The sequence below is a fragment of the Gorilla gorilla genome, chromosome X (genome assembly GCF_029281585.2).
Source record: "Gorilla gorilla gorilla isolate KB3781 chromosome X, NHGRI_mGorGor1-v2.1_pri, whole genome shotgun sequence".
NCBI classification, from domain to species: Eukaryota; Metazoa; Chordata; class Mammalia; order Primates; family Hominidae; genus Gorilla; species Gorilla gorilla.
In genome coordinates, this window is record NC_073247.2 from 138,687,072 (window position 1) to 138,707,082 (window position 20,011).

A 20,011-nucleotide genomic window follows, 5' to 3' on the forward strand; every position below is an offset into this window, starting at 1 on the left:
GCCAGAGCAATCAGGTGAGAGAAAGAAAAAAATAAAGGGCATCCAAAGAGGAAAAGAAGAAGTCAAATTATCCCTCTTTGCAGATGACATGATTCTATGTTTAGAAAACCCCATAGTCTTGGCCCAACAGCTTCTTCAGCTCATAAATATTAATAATTTTCACAAAGTCTCAGGATACCCAGTCAATGTACAAAAACGACTGGCTTTCCTATACACAAACAACAGTCAAGCTGAGAGCAAATCAGGAATGCAGTTCCATTCACAATTGCCACAGAAAGAATAAAATATCTACAAATACATCTAACCAGGATGATGAAACATCTCTACAAGGAGAACTACAAAATACTGCTCAAAGAAATCAGAAATGACATAAACACATGGAAAAACATTCCATGCTCATGAATAGGAAGAATCAATATTGTAAAAATGGCCATACTACCCAAAGCAATTTATAGATTATATGCTATGCCTGTCAAAATACTAATAACATTCTTTAGAGAACTAAAAGAAAATAATACTATTTTAAAACTCATATGGAACTAAAGAAGAGCCTAAATAGCCATGGCAATCCAAAGGAAAAAAAAAAAAAGCTGGAAGCATCACATTATCCAACTTCAACATATACTACAGGGCTACAGTAACCAAAACAGTATGGTACTGGCACAAAAACAGACACATAGACCAATGGAACAGAATAGATAACCCAGAAATAAGACTGGACACCTACAACCATATGATCTTCAACAAACTTGACAAAAACAAGTAATGGAGAAAGGACTCCCTATTCAATAAATGGTGCTGTGATAGCTGGCTCGCCATAGATGGAAGATTGAAACTGGACCCCTTTCTTACACCATATACAAAAATTAACTCAAGATGGATTAAAGACTTACATGTAAAACCCCAAAGTATAAAAACCCTGGAAGACGACCTAGGCAATATAATTCCAGACATAGGAATGGGCAAAGATTTCATAACGAAGATGCCAAAAGCAATTACAACAAAAGCAAAAATCGACAAATGGAATATAATTGAAGAGCTTCTGCATGGCAAAAGAAACTGTCAATAAAGTTAACAGACAACCTAGAGAATGGGAGACTTTTTTTTTAAACTGTGCATCTGACAAAGATCTAATATCCAGCATCTTTAAAGACCTTAAATTTACAAAAAAAATACAAACAACAGACAGAAAGACAAAACTACCATTCACCCCAGCAATCCCATTACTGGGTATATACCCAAGGAATATAAATAGTTCTATCTTAAAGACACATGCACACACATGTTCATGGTAGCACTATTCCCAATAGCAAAGACATGGAATCAACACAGATGCCTGCCCATCAGTGGTAGACTGAATAAAGAAAATGTGGTATATATACACCATGGAATCCTATGCAGCCATAAAATATAATGAGATCATGTCATTTGCAGGAACATGGATGGAGTTGGGGGCCATGATCCTTAGCAAACTATCGCAGGAATAGAAATCCAAATACTGCATGTACTCACTTATAAGAGGGAGCTAAATGATGAGATCACATGGAAACATACAGGAGAATAACAGACACTGGGGCCTACCGGAGGGTGGAGGGTGGGAGGAGGGAGCAGATCAGGAAAAATAACTAATGGGTACTAGGCTTAATACCTGAGTAATGAAATAATCTGTATAACAAACCCCCATGAAATGAGTTTGCCAATATAACAAACCTGCACATGTACCCCTCAACTTAAAGTTAAAAAATAGGAAATCTAGAGGGATTAAAGGAAAGCGGTATTTATGCTTTAATAACTGCAATGGGAATGTCTAATGATTTCACAAAAGGAAGTTCAATAACAAAAGCAAACTTTTTTAACAATAAAATACATTCGAAGAAGACTTTCTTTGAAGGTTTTCTTTCCTCCATAACTTCGTAAATTTGGAAAGCTCTAAGGCTCATTTCTTAGATCTTTCTCTGCTCTATTTACATTAACTCTTTTGTTGGACACATCCAATTTCAAAAGACTTTACATAGCATCTATATGCTAATTACTACAAAATGTTTATTTCCCTCCTAGGTCTTTTTCTTCAAATCCAGACTTCTGTATCCAATTACCTATGCAAGATGTCAATTTTAATATCTAATAATCATCTCAAACTTGATACATTCAAATCCAGACCCTTGGTATTCTTCTCCAAATCTGTTCCACTTGCAGCTGGTCTTGTTTTCACTGATGTAATTCAATTCTTCTGGTTGCTCAGGCCAAAAACTTTGTCTTTGACTTTTTCTCATACTCGGCATCATCCAATATGTCATGAAATATTTTGGTTTTGTTTTCAAAATACATTTAGAATCTAACCACTTCCCATTAAATTCACCACTACCAAACCAACCCAAGCCGCCATCATTTCTTGTGTGAAATGGTGCAACACCCTCATAACTAGTATCCCTTATAGCTTCTTCTTTACCCTTATAGTCTATTGTCAACAGATAAGCCCAGATAATTCTTGAAAAGTTCAAATTAGACAATCTATTCCTCTATTCAATAATTTTCAACAGCCTCAAACTTCAGAGTAAAATGCAAATCTTTTAAAGTCAAATATGAGGAGCTATAAGATACAGTCATATATTCTCCCAAATTAATCTAATGTGAGAAATTATGTAATTTCAGATGTTCAAATAGCCACATTCAAGAAAGAAAAAAGGCTTGGTGCAGTGGCTCATGCCTGTAACCCCAACACTTTGAAAGGCCAATGCAGATCGCTTGAGTGCAGGAGTTTGAGACTAGCCTGGGCAACGTGGCAAAACCTGTCTCTACAGAAAATACAAAAATTACCTGTACATGTTGGTGCATGCCTGTAGTCCCGGCTACTTGGTTGGCTGAAGTGGGAGGATTGTTTGATTCCCAGAGGCAAAGGTTGAAGTTGAGTCAAGATTGTGCCACTGCACTCCAGCCTGGGCAACACAGTGAGACCCTGTCTCAAAAAAAAAAAAAAGAAGTTAAAAAAATGGGCAATATAATTTTTGAATAAATTTAACACAATATACACAAAACATCACCTCATCATGTAACCAATATAAAAATATTAATAATGAAATATTTTACATTCTCCTTTTCATACTAAGTCTTCAAATTCTGATGTGTATTTAACATTAACAGTACATTTCAATTTGAACTAAACACATCTTTGTATTTTAAATTTTTGTGTGGACATAGCAGGTGTATATATTTATGGGATATATGGGAAATTTTGATCCAAGTGTGCAATGTGTAATAATCAAATCAGGGTAAATGAGGTGTCCATGACCTCAAGCATTTATTCTCTGTGTCACAAAGAATCAAATTGTACTTTTAAGTTATTTAAAAATGTACAATTAAATTATTATTCTGACTATAGTCACCCTGTTGTGCTATCAAATACTAGATATCATTCATTCTTTCTAACTGTTTTCTGTACCTATTAACCCTCTTCTCTTTCCCCTTACCCCCTCACTACATATCCCAGCCTCTGGTAACTATCATTCTAATCTCTATCTCCATAAATTCTATTGTTTCCATTTTTATCTCCCATACATGAGTGAGAATATGTGAAATGTGTCTTTCTGGGTCTGGTTTATTTCACTTAACATATTACGCTACAGTTTTATCATGTTGTTGCAGATCATAGTATCTCAGTCCTTTTATGGCTGAATAACATTCTATTGTGTATATGTACCACATTTTCTTCACTCATTCATCTGTTGATGAACACTTAGTTTGCTTCCAAATCTTGACCACTGTGAACAAAGCTGCAACAAACATGACAGTGTAGATGTCACTTTGTTATACTGGTCACTGTATTTCCTTTATTTGGGTATATACTCAATAGTGGGATTGCTAGATGTATGGCAGCTCTATTTTTAGTTTTTTGAGGAAACTTCACAAAAATTGTTATATTTTTATATTGAACAATATAAAAAATTATATTGTTCTCCATAGTGGTTGTACTAATTTACATTCCCACCAACAGTGTACAAGAGTTCCCTTTTCTCTACCTCCTTGCCAGCATTTTTTATTGCCTGTCTTTTGGAGATAAGCCATTTTAACTGGGGTGAGATGATATCTCACTGTAGTTTTTATTTGCATTTCTCTGATGATCAATGATGTTAAGCATCTTTTCATATGTCTGTTTAACATTCATATGTCTCCTTTTGGGAAATGTCTCTTTTCATCTTTTGGCCATTTTAAAATCATATTTGAACTAATCACATTTCAAATGCTCAGCAATCACATGTGGCCAGTGACTACCATATTGGGCAGCCCAGGTCTAAACTCTTTATTACTTCTTTGACTTCATCTCCTGCTACTTACCCCTCAGTCATTCAGCTCAGTGATATTCTAGTACTTTCTTATTCAGTCACTCTAGGAAGACTCCTCACTTGCTGTTCCTTCTGGTTAGATGCTTTTCTCCTAGACACCCAAATGATTTATCTCCTCACTTTCTATAATCTTCGGTCAAATGTTACCTTTTCAATGAGGTCATCCCTGACTACCCATAACAATCGTTCCTGCACTTTCTATCTCCTTTCCATGCTTTGTCTACATGAAAGGGGGGTAGATAATCAATATTTAAATACATAATATAATTTATTTTTAAGATTATTTAGCTCCCTAGACTAGAAGGTGAATTCCAGAGGGCAGGGAATTTTTTCCTTGTTTTTGTTTGTTGCTGTTCGATTTCCAGTACTTAGAACAGTACCTGATATATAGTAAATAATAAATAATTATTCAATAAATACATTTATACATTAGCAAAATATACACAATGTAGAAGTCATTATATAGCAGTAACACCTAATTCTGGTTTCACATACTCTGAGGTATCTACTAGTAATCTCAATAAATCCTTTCATCATTGAATATTTAACAAATTACTATAGCGTACTAAGTGATGGAGACATAAGCATACATCTAAGAGAAATTATACCTGCCTTAATGGAGTATTCAGTCTAGTTAGAGAGACAACCATTAAACAAACAATCACACTAATGAATGATTACAAACTTTGTACAATGCTATAAGGTTTCAAATGCTACTCAGAAATAAGAAGGAAAAATTATTGATATGCATAAATGATCAGATGAACCTCCAGGGAATTATGCTCAGTGAAAAAAAAATCTCTAAAGTTTACATATTTTAGGGTTCCATTTATGCAACATTTTTAGAAATAACGAAATTATGGAAATATAGACTGGTTAGTCTGCCAGGGGTTGGGGAGGTGAGGAGGGTCAAAAGGTAGTGGGTGTGGGCAAAAGGGCAAAAAGAAATATCCTTGTAGTGATGGAAATGCTATCTGATATGGTTTGGCTGTGTCCCCACCCAAATGTCAACTTGAATTGTAGCTCCGATAATTCCCACCTGTCATGGAAGTGACTGGTGGGGGGTAATTGAATTATCGGGGCAGGTCTTCCCCATGCTGTTCTCATGATGGTGAATAAGTCTCATGAGATCTCATGGTTTTATAAAGGGGAGCTCCCTTACACAAGCTCTCTTGCTTGCCACCATGTAAGGCATGACTTTTCTCTCATTCAGATTCCACCATGATTGTGAGTCCACCCCAGCCATGTGGAACTGTGAGTCAATTAAATCTCTTTTCTTTGTAAATTACCGTCTCAGGTATGTCTTTATTTGCAGTGTGAGAACAGACTAATACATGATCCATCTTGACTGTGTCAATGTGAACATCCTGATTGTGCTGTTGTGCTATAGTTGCTAGGACTGGGAGAAATCCAGTACAGGTACACTCTGTATTATTTCTTACAACTGAATATGGATCTACATTTATCTCAAAATGAAAAAGAAAGCTGTAGGATGCTATGAAAACATGGAATATATCTAGTGATTAAAGAGGGCTTCCTTGAAAAGGTGACATTCAAGCTCAAATTGAAATAACATATAAAAGATAACTGGAAGAGGGAGAGGGGCACACATTCCAGGCATCAGCATCATTCTTCTCCAGTGTGGGAGATGAATTAGAGAAGAGTCAATGGTTAATGCAGGAAGATGCATTGGGTGCCCATTAATTGCTGTCTAGGCAAGAAATAACAGTAGCTTTTTCTTATGTGATTACCAATGGAATGGTAATTAAATGGACTCAAATGCTACTCAGGATGTGAAATAACGTGACCAAAAAGTCTTAAAGATAGTTGAAAATAAATTATGTAAACTTATTTAATGATAATGGCTCATATATTTTAGCAGCGTTTTAAAACATCAGATCATTGTAACTCTGAAAAGTTTGTAACTAACCAGTACAGAGTAACACATAGCTTTCCCAAATTACTTTGATTTGCAACAGATGATATTTACACACACACTAAGTGATGCCAGTTTGCCTCTCACACAATCAAAGAAAGTACTTCTTAGTCTTAATTGGCCTGGCCATCTCTGCTAGTTAAGAGCTGACCACTTGTTCTTAACACTCTCTGCTCCACTGACTCCTGCAAAACAACTGTCTCTGAGTCCTCCTAATAATTTTGAAAGTTATTCCTCCTTGCTTTTTGTGGACCTACTTTCCCTATTCATTCCTTAAAAATTAATTTTCCTATAGCTCTGCTCTCAGAAAACTGACTGCCTCATTCTACACAGTCTCCCCATCCTTTTGTCCTTCCTTTTAAATAAAAGGATGTGATTTCATCAGAGACATATAGGCTATGAATATCAAAGATCTATCTCTAGCCCCAGTTGCTGCACTGACACCATATTCAGGACTTAATTCTAACTTAAGTGCTTGGTGTTCTCATCCTACATTCTACAAGGCCCTCAAACCAAACATGACTAAGATTAAATTCATCATCTTGCTTCCAAAACCTGCTCTACTTCACTTATTCTGTATCTTTTCTAATGTCACAAGTACACCACTCATTCATCCCAGATAGAGTCTATCTTTGAGTCACCATCCACAAAAACAACTGTTATGAATGTACAGAAAAGCTTAAAGTATAATATAAAAACTACTTAGATATCTTAGAACAGTTTTGTCATGACTTTTTTTTTTTACCATCTTTGTTTCTGATCCCTGTTTTCATAAACAAATCTTTGGAGTATGTAAGCATACACCCCCAAAATCAGATTCTCCTTCCTCCCTTTCTAGAAGTGACCACTATGTCAATTTGATAGTCATGATTTTCAAGCATGTTTTTATATTTTCATAACATACTGATGTATCCCAAAACATTATTTAAACTTTATGTAATTAGAATCATTCTGTACTTGTAATTCAACAATTTCACATTTTTATCCAACCTTATGACATTTATCCACATGCTTTTTAAAATTATGTGTGGGTTTTTGTTTTATAGTACTCAATTTTACAAGTGTACCATGATCCACTTTCTTGATTAAAATTATGTTGTTTTCTTTTTAAAAACTTTTAAGTGCTACAATTTTACTCTGAAAATGTCTCCATGTGGACATGTACGGGAGCTTCTCTAATGCATAACTTGCATTGAAATAGCTAGGCATGCTCATTTTTTTCATTACTAGCTATTATCGCCTTATTCTCCAAAGGACTTGTGCATATTTACATACCTATCAAAGGTGTGTAAGCATCTCATTATCTGCATAACATTGCAAAACCTGATATTGTGGAATTTTTATTTTTTCTTATCTGATACGTATGTCTCATTTTTTAATACACATTTTTCTGATGTTTCATGTGTTTCAGCATGTTTTTACGTATACATTAGCCAACCAAAGTCTTCATTTTTGGTAAATTACACACCCTTTTGTCTTTCTTTTTGAATTTTTATGATTCTTATTTCCTTGTGATGTTTAAAATTATTCTAGATACTAACCCTTTGTCAGATAGATGTATTGCAAATAATTCTTCTGATATGAAAGATGTTTTTCTAATATTCTTTGTAGTTCACCTGCTGTACAGAAGGGCTTAATTTTGTTGTATAAAAAGGCTTAAAATAGCTCAATGTATTACTCATTTTTAATAGATGTAAGTCTTTTGTGTGTGTTATATATAAAAATCTATTTCCATCTTGAAGTGAAAGATACTATCTCAACATTCTTTAAAAGTTTTGCAATTTTGCTTTTTATATTTAAATCTTTACTAAATCTGAGATTTCTGTTTTTCCTAGTGGAAGATATAAAATGAATAGAAATATCTTTATAAATGTAATTCACTGTCCCTGTATCATTTATTGAAAGGTTTGTATTGTTCTGTACTTATCTTTAATATCCTTTACTTTTATATATCAGGTTTCTGTACATGTACAGGCTCATATTGTGTCCACTGGAAAATGTACATCCCTGTGAGAATAACATATTCCTTATAAAATATTTATAATAGTTTTGAGTATTATAAGATATACCTCCCTTTTTTCAAAATTATACTGTCTATTCTTGATTTTTATATATCTACATATATTTTTGGATCTATAGAAAATTTTTATGTTTGTCAGTTTTCAAAATTTTTTTTTAGAATTGTGAGGGGAACTGCATTGAATTTACAAAGTATTATTGTCATATATGTCATGTTGTCTTTCCTTCCAAGGAAATAGTGTATCACTCCATTAAGTTTTACATTATATTTTTTACTATATGTTTATAATTTATCCCAAAATAGTTTGCTCAATTTTGTAAGCTTTATTCCCTGGTACCATGTATTTTTGGTTTCTATTATAAATGGAAACTTTAAATTATTGTTTATTTTTGGTGCATAGGAACTCAGATGAGTTTTATATTTTAACAATTGTATTCATCCATTTCTTATGCTCTCTGAACATTTCAAATAGCCTTTAAGTCTCTTGAACTTTTTCTTAATATAGATGACTGTTTAATCTGGCAAGGAATGGTAGTTTTTTCTCCAATCCTTAAATGTATCCCTTCCTTCTCTTTAAAAAAAATTATCTTGCTTCACCAACAAAGACTTTTTCGTTCAATATTATATAGAAAAATGATAGACAAGATGATTTTCTTGTTCTGCTTTAAAGAGAAATTCATTCAAAACCCCCTAGAAGATATACTCTATCAGCTTAAGGATATTCTCATTCTTTTCTTTATTTGCTATGCCTGTGTTTTAAAATTATAAATGAGTTTTAAATTTTTTGGCAATTTCTCTTACTCCTTTGACCTGTAAATGTGGTAAATTATGTAAGTAGGTCATTAATGTGAAAACATCCTTGCTGTTTCAGAAGAATCCAATTTGTTCATATATCTTAATTGCTTGATTAATTTTGTTATTATTTTACTAAGGATTTTAAACTTATTTATATTCCAAAATGAAGTTACCTATTATTTTTCCTTCACGAGTTTTACTTGTTTGGTTTGGCATTGACATAATGCTAGTCTAACAAAATAAGTTATAAAGCTTTACTTCTTTTTTCCCTCCCTTCTTTTGTTTCCTTGCTTTTTAGCCACTAACACTACATCACAACATATCTCTTTGTTGCTGAACACTTGCTGTCTGATTCTCCAATATTATGGTTTGTACATCTCCTTCCATTACTTAATATAATTTGGGCCCAAATATAAGACACAGGGTAAGGCAAAATTGAAGAGCCAGTCTTGGATTTAGGGCAAGGGCCCTTTACTCTGGAAAGTCATAGTAAAAAAGTAAAAAAGAATACAACAAAATTAGAAACTGCTCTACTTTTCCTAGAAGAATATATGAAGATAAAAATAAGACACTAGATGTAAGCGTACACTGAAAACTTTAATGTTCAGTGCAAGAGCCAGACACGTTATCATTACAGATTTACATTATAAAGAAAATGTAAATATTGTTTCATTGACTTCATAAATTATGTTGGGTTAATTATTGTGTTTAGGGCAAGGCTGTTCAATTATGTACTGGGCACTGTCCTTGATATTTAAAATAAACCTTTGCTTCTTTACGAATCTCCAAAACAAATTTGTAACTCTTCAGAAAGAAAAATAGAAGAGGAGGGAACTCTTTCCAAATTGTTCTGAGACCCTTATTATCTGATGGCAAAACTAGACAAAGACATCACTAAAAGAGAAAAACTAGACAACAATACCTCTCATAAAGACACAAAATTGTTTACATAATAATAGTTTAGGGTGGAAAACTTCATTTTACACTCTTAGGTTCTGTGGCTGGCATAAGAATTAAATGAACGTAAGACAGATTAACAGGAGAAAAGCATACGAATTTATTTAATACTTTTTTACAGTTACATGGGAGTCCTCAGAAAAGAAGAGTAGAAGAAACCATTAGGCACAAAAGCTTATCTATCTTTTTACACAGAGAATGATATGTTTTAGCGATGTGACAAAGCAAGGGGTCTTGGGCTAGGGGCAGTAATTGTTAGACTGTAAGTATAAAATGGCCAAAAATATGGCCGAAACTAATGAATATAAAGGTTGTTTTATTAAGTTTGTTTGTACAGGTCTATTCTGGTGTTGACTCCAAGTATCTGGTGATAAGAATGCTCTCTTCCTGGTACAGGGAGGGCGCCTTTCTCAAGAGAAATGGTATGAACTGCTTTTAAGTAGAAATGGGAGGTCAGAGGCCAGGCGCAGTGGCTCATGCCTGTAATCCTAGCACTTTGGGAGGCCAAGGCGGGGAGATTGCCTGAGCTCAGGAGTTCGAGACCAGCCTGAGCAAAACAGGGAAGCCCCGTCTCTACTCAAATACGAAAAATTAGCGGGGTGTGGCAGCGTGCACCTGTAGTCTCAGCTACTCGGGAGGCTGAGGCAGGAGAATCGCTTGAATCCGGGAGGCGGAGGTTGCAGTCAGCCAGATAGTGCCACTGTACTCTAGCCTGGGCAATAGAGAGAGACTCCACCTCCAAGAAAAGAAAAGAAATGAGAGGTCGGAGAGCCCTTCCTGCCCTTGCTGTTTCTCAAGTGCCTCCAGCTCAAAATAATCAATATGCCCAAGTGGTATATTTTGGGATGGCATGTTCTGAACCACTTAACTAGCAACTTATACCTAACAACATTTAAAAAAGAGTATACATTTTGACCAAAGGAGATATATCCGAGGAATGTAAGGTTGTTTAAACAACCAAAAAAAAATTAATATAATACACTACATTAATAGAATAAAGGACAAATACACAAGATTATCTCAATATACACAGAAAGGACACATGACAAAATTCAATACTCATTCATGATAAAAAAATTGAACAAATTAATAATAGAGAAAAATTTTATGAACCTAAGAAGGGCCATCTATTTTAAACAAAACAGCAAACATCATACTTAATAGTTAAAAACTGAAAGCTTTATTCCTATGACAAAGAATAAAGCAAAATATCATTTTTAGCACAGCTACTCATCATTGTAATAGATAATTTATCTAGGGCAATCAAGCAAGAAAGAGGACTAAAAGCCATCCATATTGCCAAAGAGGAATTAAAATTATCTCTATTTGCAAATGACATTGTCTTATATTTAGAAAATCTTAAGGAATCAACAACAGCAACAAAAAGCTATTAGAGCTAGTAAATAAATTTATCAATGTTGCAGGATATAAGATCAATGTGTAAAACTCAGTACTATTTTTATACAAGGCAAATGAAAAAAGTGAAAATGACATTAACAATACAGTTCTTTTTATAATAATATCAAAGGGATAAAGTAATTAGAATGAAACGTAACAAAATAATTGCAAGACTTGTACACCGAAAACTACAAATCATCACTAAAGATAGTTGAAGACCTATCTTCCTAAATGAGGAAGTCATCCATGTTCTGAGATTGGAAGATTTGTTATCGTCGACAATGTTAGCCAAATTGATCTATAAATCCATCACAATATGGAAAAGCTGAGCCTAAAATCTGCATGGAAATGCAAGGGAACAAAAATAGCCAAAACAATTTTGAAAAAGTACTAAATTGGAGGACTCACACTTCCTGATTTCAAAACTTTCTACAAAATTACAAAGATAAAAACACTATGGTACTGGCATTAGTATAGACATATAGATCAATAGAACAGAATTAAGAATCCAGAAAATCTCATATGTCTATGGCCAATTGTGTTTTAATAAATGTGCCAAGACCATTCAATGGAGAAAAAAATAGTCTCTACAACAAATGACAATAGGGCAACTAAGTAGCCACCTGCAAACAATAAATTATTCTTTTCCCTCATTCCATATGTAAAATTTAACTAAAAATTGGTTAAAACATAAATTTCAGAGCTAAAAATATAATTAATAGATGGAAATGGTTAATGGCCTTGAATTTGGCATTGGTTTCTTAAATATGGAGGCAAAAGTGAAGGCAAAAAAAAATAAAAATGGAAACATTGGACCTTCAAAATAAAAAACTTTTGTGCTTCAAAGGACACTATCTAGTATGTGAAGAAACTCACAAAATGGAAAAATGTATGCAAAATGTATACTATAAAGCATATATATGATAAGCATCTAATATCAAGAATATAAAAATAATTGTTACAGCTCAACAATAAAAAGACAAATGACCCAATTTTAAAATGCACAAATGAATTGAAGAGACCTTTCTCCAAAGAAGATATACAAATGGCCAACATGTCCATGAAAAGATGCTCAATATCATTAGACATCAGAAAAATGCAAATCAAAACTTCAATGAGATACTGGTTCACATCCACTAGAATAGCTATAAACAAGCAGACAGATAATAAAAAGTGTTGGTGAGGATTTGGAGAAACTGAAATTCTCACACATTGCTGGTGAGCTGGTAAAATGGTATGACCACTTTGGTAAACAAACTGGCAATTTTTATAGGAACCCAGCAATCTCATTCCTACATAGATATACAAGACAATAAAAAATATATGTCTTCATGAAAATTTGTACTTCATAACAGCCATTAAATGAAAACATTAACCATTAAATTAAAACAACTCAAATGTCCATTAGCTGATGAACTTCTGAATATGATGTGGTCTATACATAAAATGGAATATTATTCAGCCATTAAAAGAAATGGAGTACTGATGCAGTCTACCATGTGAATAAACTTTAAAAACATTAAGTGAAAGAAGTAAGTCACAAAACTCACATATTACATGGTTCCATTCTTATGAAATATCCAGGATAGGAAAATCCACAGAGACAGAAAACAGATTAGTGGTTGATAGGGATTGAGGGTTGAGGAGAATGGAGAGTGAGTGCTAACAAATATGAAGTTATTTTAGAGTGATAAAAATAATCTGAAATTAAATAGAAGTGATGGTTGCAAAACCTTGCGAGTATAAAAATATTGACTTTCATACTTTAAAAGGTGAATTTTATGGTTTATCAATTATGTTACAATAAAACAGGAAAACATGTAGGCCATGGATTTTCCAGATCTTACCTATAGAATAATCTGGGCCTGGTGTGTGCATATGTGCATGTGCACGTTTGTGTGTGTGTATGTGTGTGATTGTGAACTACTGATTCAGTTCTTTATTGTTTATCATTCTATTCACTTTTCTATTTTATAGTATCAGTTATGAAAAGTTTTTTTTTAGAAAATAGTCTATTTTATCTAATTCATTGGCATAAAATCATGTTTAGTATTCTCTTTTAATATATTATGTTTTTTCCACTCTAGTGAAGAAAACCAAAATATTTCACCCCCAAAATATATCTTTGGCATAAAAATTATATTTGAGCTGAAGGCATTTAATGTGTGTGTGTGTGTGTGTGTGTGTGTGTGTGTGTGTGTGTGTGTGTGTGTGTGTGTATGAAGTAACGTCTTCAGAACTAAGATACGGGGGAAAGGAATCACAATCAGTGTCCAGTCTATAGCTTTTTAACATCTTGTATTTTTCATGTGCATTAAAAGTAATACAAGAAAAGTTCTTAGAGGAAATAACTTAAATTTGTGTAAAACTAAAATCCTACATACATCAGTATGGCACATGGGAAACATACAAAAGTACATCCTTACATATAAACTTAAAAAAAAAAAACATTCTTCATACTGAATGCAGAGTTAGCATATTACATGTTGAGACCTACACCCAGTTTGTGTCCCTTGTTTTGCATACCTAATCAGTTTGTTCACAAACCTAACTCATCAAAAGAAAAAGCAAATTTCATTCATATACCAGCAAAAATAACAAGATCAACAGTGTCTTTCTTCTTCTCTCCCCTGAATGATCATTAACACTAGACCCACATTTTCCAAGCACAGTATTCATACGGAACTGCTGAGATCTTTGTAATTCCCACACCTTTCCTAACCAGACAAATGTCAGGACTTCTTTACAGAATGCAGGTGTGTCATAAATCCTACCAACTGACTATTCCCTTGAGAACCACAGCTTATCTTCTTGATGACACTATTAACTCCTTTATGCCTATGTGGGTATGTCTGTATATCCGGTGTGTGTTTGGGAAGTTTTAATTAGTAAGCTATTGCTTCAGAAGCTTAAGGATGTGGCATTCCTACTCTGACCTCCCCCCCAGGAGACCTTCTGCCTTTACAACTAGCTGTTTCTTAAAAGGAAACTGTAATTTTTCATCATAGTTTTGTGTTTACCAGGTGCCGTATCTGCAAAGTATTCTTAAAAGCATGATTTTAACCTCCCTTGACATTTAACAGGGTGACCACATACAATCATTAAAAGCTTTAAAAAAAATCCCTAAACTGTTATTGATAATAGAAAAGCTCATTTTGAAGCAAATTTATCTTAATGCTAATTTTCAGGCGTGTTAGTAAACTCATTTTGTCTTTTCTATTTTTATTGTTTTATTTATTTATTTTGAGACAGAGTCTTGCCCTGTCACCCAGGCTGGAGTGCAATGGCGCCGTCTCAGCTCACTGCAACCTCCGCCTCCTGGGTTCAAGCGATTCTCCTGCCTCATCCTCCCGAGTAGCTGGGACTACAGGCGCAGCCACCACACCCAGCTAATTTTTGTATTTTTAGTAGAGACGGGGTTTCACTATGTTGGCCAGGCTGGTCTCGAACTCCTGACCTCATGATCCAGCCGCCTCGGCCACCCAAAGTGCTGGGAATACAGGCGAGAGCCACTGTGCCTGGCCCAACTCACTTTGTCTTAGGCATTTAACCCATTCTTCTCAAGGATACCAGAATAATCTTCCTGAATCACAGTTATGATGTTATTCTATCGTTCAAAATATTTTACGGCTTCCAATCGCATGCAAGGTAAAATTAATTCATCTTAAAGTCAGTTATTGAGAGCTTTCTCTGAGCTAGAAATCAAGGAGATACAAAAGAAAAAAATGTCAAAATTACTGCCTTCAAGGAAGTCACAATGAATGGGGAAAGAAGATATTGATGAAAAAGTAGTACTTTAGGTGCCACAATGTAAATATACTTAGGATACTGTGTGACCACAGAGGAGAGAGTGTTACTAGAATCTGGGGGTAAAGAATGGGAGGCAGAGGAATAAGGGGAGGGGATTAGGTAGATCTTTACAGAGTTGACGATAGTTTAGCTAAGTTGTAATAACTTATTAAGTAGTCTCACAAAAGATGAGAGGGTTCATTCATTACAGGTGATGGAACTGAGGCAGAATAGGTAGTCAAGGAAATATCCACGTTCTCAGAATGCAGTAACTGTGGTGACCTTACAGTCAATATAATAAGCCTCAGTATTCGCATTGTAATTGAGTGCATTCAAGCAAAGCTATCTTTAGAAGTGACTTTCCCCACTAGAGAGCATGCACACTTTGTGACCCTTTGCTCCTTGTAATAGAAAAAAAAAAAAAAAACCTCCTGGATTGAGATTTAAGATGCTAATGAGACACCCAATGTATGAACAAATATGTACAGCTACTATGCATGTGTACCCAGAGGAACACCCAGAACATGCTTACTAGTAACACCCCTTTCCCACCTCCTTATGAATAATCATGTAAGACTCCCACAAAGGGAGTCTCCCTGATGCCACTCTTTGCTGTCTCGTCCTTGTGCACAGCCTGCCTTGAATTCTCTCTCTCAAGGTGTACTGTCTATTCTGCACCTAACTTACAAAATATTTTTCCTTTGCAATAAATTACTCTATGCTGCACTTCTTTTGCTGTGTGTCTCTTTTTAAAATTATTTTAAACTAAGAAGAACTAAGGTATTACATCAGCTGGCAACAGAACCACTTTGGGACAAAACAAAGTATATTTATATTAAAAGGCTTGAGGCACATAGGAAATGTTACGGGTCCTGTTGTCTCAAAGGAGACAGAATACAATAAAGAGTGACTGGTGATCAGTCTGGGAAAGTGGGCAAGGAATTGTCCAAGATGAGACTTAAGTACAACACCATGGGTTTAAGCAGAATACTTACATGCATAGATTGGTATTTCAAAATGATAGATCTTAGAATGTGAAAAATGGACTAGAAAAGACTGAAGGTGGAGAAACCAACTAGGAGGCTGCTTCAGTGATTCAGTTAAGAAGCAATAAAGCCCTAAATTTTGGAAGCAGTGGTGTGAAAGGAGAAGAGGTAGATCTATCAGAGATTTGAAAAATAAAAATGAAATGGCTTGGGGACTGATTGGAGGCAGGATGTGAGTTGAGTTAGAGGTAAAGTGTTTAAGATGACCTTCAAATTTCTGATTTGGAGAACTCTAACTGGGTAACAAAGATAGAGAATAGAGAAGAGGGAATGCCTTGAGGGAAGAGTGCTGGTTGGAGTTTGAACATGTGGAGTTTGGAGATGACCATTTACCGATGATTAAAAGTCTCTCCATGGTCTGGCTCCCATTCTACCTTACAGCCTTATTCTTATTATATTTTTTTCCCAAATTCTGTGCTGGCCATACTCATTCTTTCCAAAAACAAAACCAAACAAAAAAACACTGCTGTTTCACTTCTCTATGTTTTTGCTAAAAATGTAGTAGCTTTGCTTACTAGCAGGGTCCTCTAATTTAAGAATTAATTCAGGCATGCATTAGAAATATTTGTGGAGCACCTATGATATGCCAGGTCTTATTCTAGTTGTTGGAAATACCTCAGGAAACAAAACAAACAAAACTTCTCTTGTGAAATTTCCCTAAATATGTTTATAAACCTCAGAACATCTTTCATGAACATTTAAAAATTATATCAGTTAGAATCAGTCTCATTATTAAATCTCTGCATAGCACTTTGCTCATCCATTTTAGCAGTACAATAGTTTATATTTAATTGTGTGCATATCCTATAGACAAATACTGTCCAATAGAACTTGCTCTGATGACAGAAATAATTTAAATTGCACTGTCCAATAGAGTAGTCACTATAATATAGTTACTATACTGAGCAGCAAAAAAGCTAATATATTGGCTATCGCACACGTGGAATCCATATGATGTGACTGATAAACTTAATTTTTAATATTATTAATTTTAAGTAATATAAATTTAATTAACCACACATTGCTAGTAGTTACACATTTTACAGTACAGTAGACTACAAACTCCTGGTGGACAGGGACAAGAATTTTCATCTTTCAATATATCATACTGGTTAATTACATGAGTTTTGGAATAATACACAGCTGAATTAGAATTACGATTTTGTTACTTGTTAGTTGGTGACCTTAGACAATTTATTTAAATTTCATGAAACTGAACTTTCTTAACTCTAAAATGAGAATAATGGTGTCAACTTCTGAGATTGTTTTGAAGTTAAAATAACATTATTGGACAAATTTTGCTTCCAGGAAATTTGATTTAAAAAAATCAATATTGGTAAAATATCCATAGTACCAAAGCAACCTACAGATTCAATTCAATCCTTGTCAAAATACCAATGACATTCTTAACAGAAATAGAAAACAAACTCTCCTAAAATTTGTATTGAACTAAAAAGACCCAGAATAGCCTGAGCTCTCTTGAGCAAAAATAATAAAACTCGAGGTATAACATTACCTAATGTCAAAGTATACAAAGAGGTATAGTAACCAAAACAACAAGGTACTGGCAGAAAAACAGACACATAGACTAGTGGAAAAGAATAGAGAACCCAGAAACAAATCCATGTCTCTAAAATAAACTCATTTTAGAACAAGGTGCCAAGAATATACACTGGGAAAAAGATAGGCTCTTCGAAAGAAATGGTGCTGGGAAAACCAGACATCCATATGCAGAGGAAAGAAACTAGAAACTCTATGTCTCACCATATACAAAATTCAAATTGAAATGAGGAAGACATAAATCTAAGACCTCAAACTATGAAACTACTGCAAGAAAATTTTGGGGAAAATCTACAGGACACTGGTCTGGTCTAGGCAAAAATATCTTGAGCAATACCGCAGAAGCACAGGCAACAAAAGTAAAAAATCAGAAAATATGATCACATCAAGTTTGAAAGCTTCTGCAAAACAAATAAAACAATCAACAAAATGACTAGATAACCCAGAGGGAAAAATATTTGCAAATTATCCATCTGACAAGGGATTAATAACCAGAATATATAAGGAACTCAAACAACTCTATAGGAAAAAATAAAAAAATCTGATTAAGAAATGAGCAAAAGAATTAAACTGACATTTCTGAAAAGTATACAAACTACAAACAAATGGCAAACAGGCATAAAAAAAGGTTCTCAACATCACTGGTCATCAGAAAAATATAAGTCAAAATTACAGTAAGACATTATCTCCCCTCAGTTAAAATGGCATATATCCAAAAGACAGGCAATAAATAACAAATGCTGGCAAGGATGTGGAGAAAAAGGAACCCCCATACACTGTTAGTGGGAATGTAAATTAGTACAACCACTATGGAAAACACTTTGGAGCTTCTTAAAAAAAAAGTGAAAATAGAGATATTATATGATTCAGCAATCCCAGTGCTGAGTATGTACCCTAAGGAAAGGAAATCAGTATATTGAATAGATATCTGCACTTCCATATTTGTTGAACTACTGTTAACAACAGCCAAGATTTGAAAGCAACCTAAGTGTCCATCAATAGATAAATGGATAAAGAAAATGTGGTACATATACACAATGGAGTACTATTCAGCTATAAAAAATGAATGAGATCCTGTCATTTGCAATAAATAAATAAATGAAACTGGAGGTCATCATGCTAAGTGAAGTTAGGCAGGCACAAAAAGACAAACATTGCATGTTCTCACTTATTTGTGGGAACTAAAAACAAAAACAATTGGACTCATGGAAGTCGAGAGTAGAAAGATGGTTACCAGAGCGTGGGAAATGTAGTCGGAGGTTGAGGAAGAGGTGGGGACAGTTAATGGGTACAAAAAATAGAAAGAATAAATAAGACCTAGTATTTGATAACAGGGTGACTATAGTCAATAATAACTTAATTGTGCATTTTAAAATAACTAAAATAGTATAATTGGATTGTTTGTAACATGGATAATGCTTGAGTGGATGGAGACCCAATTTTCCATGATGGTAGTATTACACATTGCATGCTGGTACCAAAATATCCTATGTAGCCCATAACTATATATGCCTACTATGTACCCACAAAAATTAAAATTAAAAAGAGATAATGAGAAAGAGACAGAAAAGAGAGCGAAAGAAAATGGGGAAGCATGGAGATCATGAGAGAAAGGATCTAGAGAGAAAAGGAGTGATCTATATGAACTCTTCAATATAGCAGAACAAACATTACAGCACTTTATGGGAAATGTGTGACATCGTTGCAAGAAGCACCATCACTGTACTCAAATACTAGTTTTGAGATTGATTAGAAATTTATTATATTGAATTAATGACCTGCAAGGACCAGGGCAAATGCCTGTAGGAGAGGGAATATGTTGCTCATTTTAGTATTAAAACTTTTCTGTAGTCATTTAACAGTCACTTTGAGAATCTAGATAGAATGTGGCAAAAGGTGAGTTAATGATCAAGGAGGGAGTAAGTAAAAATGCATGGCATGTGTCTATTTCTCAACTGAGAGCCCCTGGCAACATTAGTCTCTGGTTATATTAGTGCACATGTTTGGAGATGAGGGTGATGTGAGAGGCGGTGCTTACAGGAAGGTAGGAAGAGAGCAAAAAAAACTTATGAAAATTTAAGAGTTAATGTTTGAACCATACAAAATTGCCATTTTAATTCATTAAAATGAATGGATATGGACAATTTCTTGTCTTTCCACCTAATACATA